This window comes from Oryctolagus cuniculus, chromosome 19, assembly GCF_964237555.1.
Source record: "Oryctolagus cuniculus chromosome 19, mOryCun1.1, whole genome shotgun sequence".
Classification (NCBI taxonomy): domain Eukaryota; kingdom Metazoa; phylum Chordata; class Mammalia; order Lagomorpha; family Leporidae; genus Oryctolagus; species Oryctolagus cuniculus.
Window position 1 is genome coordinate 22,460,357 of NC_091450.1, and position 9,088 is coordinate 22,469,444.

At 49.3% G+C, this 9,088-nt stretch overlaps 1 long non-coding RNA gene across 1 annotated transcript in view; it reads left to right on the top strand.

Annotated features, from left to right (window-relative positions):
• LOC138847097 (uncharacterized) overlaps positions 1-7,536 on the top strand; it is a 74,888-nt gene extending 67,352 nt beyond the window's left edge. Inside the window, exon 5 of the long non-coding RNA XR_011384698.1 lies at positions 1,486-7,536. This is a non-coding gene — a long non-coding RNA (uncharacterized lncRNA). The remainder of the gene's footprint in view (positions 1-1,485) is intronic.
• The last annotated feature ends 1,552 nt before the right edge of the window (positions 7,537-9,088 follow it).

Below are 9,088 nucleotides of genomic sequence, written 5' to 3' on the forward strand. Positions count from 1 at the left end.
TTTCTCAAAGTTTCTTTGTATTTATAATGTAAAAGTTTCTGATGACTCAATACTTTATCTCAAAGTCTATCACCCAATCCTAATGGAAATCTTTCCGGTCACTGGTACTAGCTGTAATATTGAGTGTTTGGTAGGATGGGTTCAGGAGAACCCTCAAATATGAAAGCCATCAAGGCCCCAGGGAAGCCTTCAGAGGCTTGTATTACTGTACAACAATATGCTGTTTTGTTTTGTTTTGACAGGCAGAGTGGACAGTGAGAGAGAGACAGAGAGAAAGGTCTTCCTTTGCCGTTGGTTCACCCCCCAATGGCTGCTGCGGTCGGCTCACCACGCTGATCCGAAGCCAGGAGCCAGGTGCTTCTCCTGGTTTCCTATGCGGGTGCAGGGCCCAAGGACATGGGCCATCCTCCACTGCACTCCCGGGCCACAGCAGAGAGCTGGCCTGGAAGAGGGGCAACCGGGACAGAATCCAGCGCCCCTGACCGGGACTAGAACCCAGGGTGCTGGCGCCGCAGCCGGAGGATCCGCCTATTGAGCTGCAGCACCGGCAGCTGTGTTTTTAGATGTTATGTTTCACACAAAAAATAATATATCTCTTATTAAAGGATCAAGAGGATGCGCTGGAAGTCTAAACTGTGAACTTTTTCCAGATTTAGAGGATTTCAGAGTTTATGATCATGTCTATGTAGCTAGTCATGGAGCTAATGATAGAAAGGAATCTGTGCCTTATTTGTGCAGTAGAATTCAAAAGGAATTTGTGGGGCCGGTGCCATGGTGCAGTAGGTAAATCCTCTGCCTGTGGTGCTGGCATCCCATATGGGTGCCAGTTTGAGTCCCGGCTGCTCCACTTCCAATTCAGCTCTCTTCTGTGGCCTGGGAAAGCAGTAGAAGATGGCCCAAGTCCTTGGGCCCCTGCACCCACGTGGGAGACCCAAAAGAAGCTCCAGGCTCCTGGCTTCGGATCACCTGAGCTCCGACCATTGCGGCCAATTGGGGAGTGAAACAACAGAAGGAAGGCCTCTTTCTGTCTCTCTCTCTCTCTCTCTCACTGTCTGTAACTCTATCTCTCAAATAAAATAAATAAAATATTTAACAAAAAAAAGGAATTTGCAGTGCTAATAGGGAATCACAAGACCTGAAATACTGCTAAGAATACAGAAAGAAAAACACCTTCCTTACTTTTTGATCATAAAACAGATGTAGCCCATCATAAACAAATATGTCATTGTAAATTAGGTTCACATCATAGCAATAGATGAAGGATAAATTGACTTTATTGAAAAGCATTGTGTGTGTGTGTGTGTGTGTGTGTGTGAAAACCATCTTGGTGCAAATAGATTACACATTTTTATGTAACTTTATTGGTGTGGAATATTAGTCAGTTTATCATTATGGAACATTATTAACAGAAAAAAATCATAAAGCTCTCCAATAAGAATACCTGACAATATGTTTATAGGCCACGTAATTATTCCTTGGTTACAGCGGGAGAATGCAGCTTTGAAAGTATGCCTCAGGCATGTAAAACTCCAGCAATGCACATGAGTCTACTCTCTGAGTTTGAAAATGAGGAACCTGGAAATGTATAAATCACTGGATTAAGGGCAGGCATTTGGCTCGGTGAGTAAGTTGTCACTTGGGACGTGGGTGTCCCATATCCGAGACTCTGGGCTGTAGCAGCTGCTCCACTTCTGATCCAGTTTCCCACAAATGTGCATCTGGGAGGCAACAGGTACTGGGTCAGGTAGCTGGGACCCTGCACCCCACGTGGGAGACCGAGGTTGAGTTCCAGGATCCTAGCTTTGGCAGAGACTTAGAGCTGGAGATCTTCCATCCACGGATTGACCCCGACCCCGCCACCTCGTCAAATGCCTACAACAGCCAAAGCTGGGTCAGACTGAGGCCAGGACTTCAGCCCAGAGCTACCACATGCATGACAGTGGTAGATTGTTCTTTGAACAATGTGCGGGGCACACATTAGCAGGAAGCTGGAATTGGAAGCAGAGGCAGACTTGAACCCAGGCCCTCTGATAGGGAATGTGGTGTCCCCAGGGACATCTTAATTGCTCTGCCAAATGCCTTCCTCTAAATATTTAACATTGCATTTTTACAAGATTTATTTTTTCTGTCTCTTCCTCTTTCTCTTTGTAACTCTGCCTTTCAAAAAACTAAGTAAATCTTTAAAAAAATTATTTGCCTGTTAGAATGCAGAGCATGAGAGAGAGAATCTCCCACCAACTGGTTCACTCCCCCAAAAGGCTATAGGAGCAAAGGTGGGGCCAGACTGAAGCCAGGAGCCAAGAACTCAACCCAGATCTCCCATGTGGGTGCAGGGGCCCAACCATTTGGGCCATCTTCCGCTGCTCTCCCAGGGCACAGCAGAGAGCTGGATCAGAAGACAGGCAGCCGGGACTCCCACCGTTGCCCACATGGGACGCCGGCGCCGCAGGCAGAGGCTTAGCCCACAACGCCACAGTGCTGGCCCCTACTTGTCCATTTTTGACAGTTTTCTTTTTCCTATTCCGGAGGGAGTAAGGAGAAAGCAGTCCCTCTTTTTCAAGTACTAAACATCTGGGCAAACAGGTCCACAGATTTCACAACAGGAAAGATAGTGGAGCGGTGGAAAGCCCTCAGAGAATTTACCTCCGGGTCTGCGATAACCGAGCACGAGTCTGTTCCTGTGGTCCCCGCGGCAAACAACAAAGGGAAAACAGGAGCGCTGAAGCCAGGGGCGTGCCCGGGCCCGACGTGCAATCCTCCACGTCTCTGGGGCCTCTCAGAGCCACTGTCTGGCTCCTGTGGACTCTCAGAGCCACCCTCTGGCACCTGTGGCCTCTCAGAGCCACACCATGTTACCTGCGGCCTCATGGAGCCACCTCCAGGTCCCTGTGACCTTTAAGAGCCAGCCTCTGCCTTCTTCAGCCTCTCAGTGCCATCTCTGGGTCCCTGTGTCCTCTCAGAGCCAACTTGTGGTGCCTGGCCTCACAGAGGCAGCACTGGAATTTTCCTCTGGTCTCCCGACCTCGGCTTCCACCTGTTCAGGCTTCTGGAACCCAGGCTGTGGGCACCCAGGTTCCTGTGCTGCAGCGTCTGTCTGACCAGGCTTTCCAGACTGTAGACCCAGCAGATTCAGACTGCGCGGGCCCTGCTTCCGCCTCCCCAGGCCACTGAGAGCACCTCTGCAGTGCAGATTTCTCTACGTCAGGCTGCACCTGTCCTGGAGGCACCTACGGAGCCACTTGCACAGGCTTCTGAGACGGCCCCACTACCAGGACAGCGCCCCGACACCGCGTCACCTGCCTCTGAGGCTGCACCTCCAGCCACTCCGGGGCAACCACTCGTCCCCACTGAGACATCTCCAGCCTCAGAGCCCAAGAAGAAAAGTCATTCTGTCTAGCGAGGGCCAGACAGCAGCCATCTGAATGGCTGTGCTGAGCTCTGCCAAGTAAGTGCCTTTGGAGGGACAATCAGCCACCTGAGGCTTCAACTGCTGCAGGGTCCTTCTGTCTGAAAAACAAAGTGAGTGGGAGTGAAGTGGCCTTCTCCTTCAGAGATGAGCAATTTTGGAAGCTGGCGGGTTTTCTAAACCTAGTTCTCTGAATGGGCGCATGCCAAGGTTTGCCAACCCCACCAGATCAGGAGCTCTGCTCCTTTCATTTGGGCTTCGTGGAGGCAGGGTGGGAACTAAGGTCTTTTGGGAGTCCTCAGGTCGGGGGGAGATGGGTGATTTGGGCTCTGTAGCATTTCTGGAACGAGATGATTTCAGGTGAGGTGCAGGGACCCAACATTAAATGACATTGAGTCCTAGGGTGGGAAAATATTTCCTTTTTTTTTTTTTTTAAGACTTATTTATTTGAAAGGCAGACTTTACAGAGAGCTAGAGGGAGAGAGGGAGAGATCTTCCATCCACTGGTTCACTCCCCAAATTGCACAACCAAAGCTGAGCCAGACCGAAGCCAGGAGCCACGAGCTTCTTTGGTCTCGCATGTGGGTGAAGGGGCCACAGACTTGGGCCATCCTTCCCAGGTTTCCCTGGAACTCCAGCAGGGAGCTGAATAGGAAGAGGAGCAGCCATTTTGGTGGTTTTACCTGCAAGCTACCATGTGGACCCCAGAGGAAATTATTTCCTCTTTCAATGTTTTTCACTGTTATCAGGGAGACTTAGTTTGGGGTCAGTGATCTTGAATACCTCTCTCTAGTGGTGCTCTAGGCCAAAACTGGACCCAGCTAGTGTAATCTGGGTTCACAAAGTTCCTTCAGTGGACAAGTTCCACAAGTGATGTTGATTTTCTCTTTACAGCAGTGACTGTTGTTTTTTGAAATTCATTTAGGTAAAAAACCATTTTATGTGAGTCTGTTTTAAAGTAAAAATTTAATCATATGAGTGAAACTTGAATGATTCTGGAGTTTGGAAAATATTTGGCTATGTGCACTATCACGTGAGCTTTCTACTAAACTGCAAGGCCTTTTGTGCCAACCTCTTTAATGAATTTATGGGCAAGGCTGTGTTGACAAATTCCACATGAGTTCCCAGCTTTTGTCAATTAGAAAGTAGGAAGAATCATGTGAAGGTCACAATTGGTGGTTCTGCTTCTCCCTGTTTTAAATGCTGTTGTAATAGTGTGTGTTGCCATGTGTCAATATCCTGGTCTTTTCTCCAATCTTGTTGCCAGAGTTAACTGCTCCTTGTTGAAACTGTGCCAACATATTAGCCAACAACATGTTCATTGTATTTCATATGAATTGGTTTCATTTCCTTATAATTTTCTCCAACTCCCCTTGAAGAGAAGGTATATTTATTTTCTTCTCTAGGTCGATACACACATATATATTCTTTTTAAAAAAATATTTTTATTTATTTGAGAATTAGAGTTACACAGAGAGAGAAGGAGAGGCAGAGAAAGAGAGGTCTTCCACCCGCTGGTTCACTCCCCAGTTGGCCACAATGGCTGGAGCTGCGCCAATCCGAAGCCAGGAGCCAGGAGCCAGGAGCTTCCTCTGGGTCTTGCCACATGGGTGCAGGGGCCCAAGGACTTGGGCCATCTTCCACACTGCTTTTCCATAGAAGAGAGCTGGATGGGAAGTGGAACAGCCGGAACTCGAACCGTCGCCCATAGGGGATGCCCACACTGCAGGTGGTGGCCCCACCATGCCACAGCGCCGGCCCCCACACATATATATTCTATGATTTCCATAAGGGGAAAGCATTCTGGCTGTTTTGGTTTTGTGCAATTTGAAAACTTGGCCTTGAAATACTTTCAGTAATTTATGTTTATTTCTATTTTTGAAGAAAAGATCAAAATATGACACATGTGGCTGCCTTGGAATATATCAGCCCATAGCCAAAAAGGCAGAAAAAAAAAGAGAAAAAAAGAGAAAAACACTAGTAAATGATAATTTTGGGATTTGAACCCACGAATGCAGAGCACACTGGATTAGCAGTCCATCACCTTAACCACGTGGCCACCTCGTCCACACTGTAAATGATAATTTTGGAAGGAAAGGACTCAGCGTCTCTGTAAGAGATCATTATTTTCTCCCCTGATTCTCTTGTTTCAGGTAATTTGTATGATTGAAATAATTCTCCATGCAGCTCTTGGAGACTTGAGCACTTAGCACATGTCAGGAATGAGGAAGACATAGAGATGAAAGGATTCAGACCTTGCCTTTTGTAGTCTTTGTTCTCTAAATCAAAGGAGAAGCAAAGGAGAGAATTTTAGGCACCAGCAGAGGAGTAGACTCCCTACCAGAATGGTAGATTGATCTGTTTGACAGGCAGAGTCGTGCTCTTCAAATAATTCATGGGCCTTACATTTTTTAAAAATTTCTAGTAAAATTCAGACATTGCATTAAGGCCCTGAAGATTCAGAGCTAAATATGATATCCCTCTTCTCCAGGAACTCACCACCTATCAAGAGAGACACTGGAGTGAACTACCACAGCGTGCTTTAAGGCTTTGTTTGCGAATACAGATGTGGGCTGGGTAAGGGATGTTGGAGTCAGATCCTGAAATAGGTACTCACTGGATGAAAAAAGATAGGGAGAGGCAGATATTTGGCACAGCAGTTAAGATGCCACTTGGGGCACCCCTACATCCTGTAGCAGAGTGCCTAGATTTGAGTCTAGTCTATGCTTACAATTCTAGCTTCCTAGTGCACAGTCTGGGAGCACCAGGTGATGGCTCAAGTAGTTAAGTCCCTGCTGCCCACATGGAAGACCTGCATTGAATTCTGGCTCCTGGCTCTTGGCTTTGGTCTTGCCCAGCCCTGACTGCTGAGGACATTTGGAAAGTGAGCCAGCAGATGGAAGATCTCTGCCTGTTGTCTGTCTCTCTGCCTTTCAAATAAAATGAAAATATATAAGCAAAAAAATGTTGAAATGGGGAAGAAGATCCCATGTGAAGGGAAAAGCATCAACACAGAGGCTGTCCCAGCCTGTGGCTTGTTGGGGACACAGTTAGGGAAGGACAGCTTGGACCGGCGCAGCTCTGGCCGTTGCGGCCATCTGGGGAGTGCACCAGCAGATGGAAGACCTCTCTCTCTCTCTGCCTCTGCCTCTCTGTAACTCTGCCTTAAATAAATTAATTAAAGAAAAACAAAGCCTCACCCTCTTGTCCCCTCACCTTTTAAAGTATATGGCACAGACTGTCATTAGAAGATGATAGTAACATGGATTTTCCACAAGGAATCGTCCGGCTGTGTAATCCACGCCCTCCTGACTAAGCCTGTGGCTTCAGTGCTTTCCTATAAGCTGCAAAGGCTCTCAGGAACAAGAGCTGTGAGCAAGATTTGTTATCGTACGGAGTACGGTTCTAACTCTGCTGTCAGAAGATCTATCCACCTTTCAGATATACAGCTTGGGGCCAGAGTTGTTATAGGCCAATTTTCTTAAAAAAATTTATTGTGTTTATTTATTAGGCAGAGAGAAAAGGGAAGAGGGAGAGGGAGAGGGAGAGGAGGAGGAAGGCAGAAGCAAGTTCTCCTTGGGGGTGGCCTTGGCTGAAAGGGGGCCTGGGGGAGCTGTCTGGGGTGCAGGAAGCATTGTGTTTCCTGGGTCTGGGTGCTGGTTGTGTTCACAGTCAATCAAGATCCACTGGGGGCGGGTGTTACAGAACACTTGTTGGGGTCCTGGTTCTACAGCTTCCGATCCAGCTTCCTGCTAGTGCACTGGGAGACAGCAGTGGCCCAAGTACATGGGTTCTTGCCACCCATATGAGAGATGGAGTTCTGGGCTGCTGGCTTTGGCCTGAGTCAGCCCTGGCAGTTGTAGGCATTTGGGGAGTGAACTCTAGTGTGTAAAAGATCTCTGTCTCTGACACTCCACCTTATCAGTAAATAAATAAACTGTAAAAGACAAATATTCCCTGAGCACCTGCTGCCTGCCCTCGACAAGGGTGTCTAGTGTGGAGTGATAGACGCCGCGACTCTGCCTCCTGCACAGAGGCTATTGCGGGAGGGGTCAGGGGGAGGCAGGAGGATGGGGAGAGGAGAGGGCAATAGGGAGAGACAAGCGAGGGAAAAAAAAAAACAAAGAAAGACAGCACAGGAGGAAAGAAGGCAGTGGGGGGGGGGGTGGAGCCAAAATCAGGGTCTCTGTGAAAGGGAGGGGGCTGAGGGGAAGGCAGTGCTACCACCGGTCCCAAGGCTCAGAGGTACCTGGGCGTCATTCACTTGGATACCCAATTCCCTCAATTTTCCTGGGATGGCTGGGTCCAGCCCTGGGCCTGTCACTGAAGGGGGTGACCCCAGGAAACAGCTACCCTTTGCCAGGTCACCCCAGAGACTTCTCGTGGAGGCAGCAACCCCTGGGCATTTTCCTCGCTGCCTCCATCCCTATTGCATGGTGGCTCATGCTGTCTGGGTGTTCATTTCTTTTTAAAACCCAGCACCAGGGAGCAGGTGTTTAGTCCAGCTGTCAAGACACCTGTATCCCATGTCGGAGAAGCCGGGTTCAGTGCCCAGCTCCTGATTTCGGCTTCCTGCTAGAGCAGATCCTGGGGGCAGCGGTGATGGCTCTCCAGGCTCAGCCATTGTGGGTATTTGGGGAATGCATCAGCAGACAGGAGATCTCTCTCCCCTCTCCTCTCCTCTCTCCCCTATTCCTCTTTCCTTTCCTCCCTCCCCTCCCCCTCCCCCTCTTGGGAAATAACCTTGCCCCTTCTCCTTGCTACTCTTCCCAGCCTCCCTCTGGCCCACCTGACAGTGGAGGGGACCGAGGCACACAGGGAAACAGGCTCGCCCCCATCTCCCAGTTCCAAGCTCCACCCCCCTGCCTGGAGATGGCATGGGGAAGTACGGTCCTAGCAACAGGGGCTCAGCTAGCTCTGCAAGTGACAGTAGCACCTGCAACCCAGAGAGTGGGAAATTTTTGTTTTGCATTTTGTTGTACTTTCCTCGGATTTTGTTTTTCCCACTGACATTCGCTTTCTAACTTCAAGTTTGCCCTGGATAACTGCCCATGGTTTCATAATCTTTCCCAACAAAATCAGTTTCTTCCATCTGACCCCAATCTGAAGATGAAATAGCACTGGGGTCCTGGCTGCATTTTCATGCCTGGTTTGCCCACCAGGCTCACCTTCAGGTCTGCAGCATTGTTCGCTGCCCCTTGGTGTTCTGAGAGTCCCCTCTTGCACTGGGCTCTGTCCTGTGTCTTCCCCTTGGCGTACGCAGGTCCCTCTGCCTAGCTTGCTTTCTATGTTTCTCTCACCAACTCCAGCCACTTGGGGGCAAGGTCAGCTTAGTCATCTGGGCTGGAGAATGTTCTCAGACCTCACTGACCCCATGGGCCTGGCTTGGGGAGGGACTGGAGCCTTCCTACTTGCTGGCTCCCATCCTCTGGCCTCAGCTCAGGTTCTAGCCATGAGGATTGTGATCTCACTTCTTGCCTGGCTCCCCAGGGGGCAGTCCTCAACCACTGGGAGACAGGAAGTGGGGATCATGCTTCTGGAAGGATCCCTGGGAGATCCTGTTGGGAAAAACCCTCAGTCGCCCTCTGTGTGCTGGTCCCTTGTGGTGGCTTCCTCGCTCCTCCTCTGCTCTCCCAGTTGCTCCCTCAGCTCCCTGGATATACACGTTTGAGAGTCCTGGAT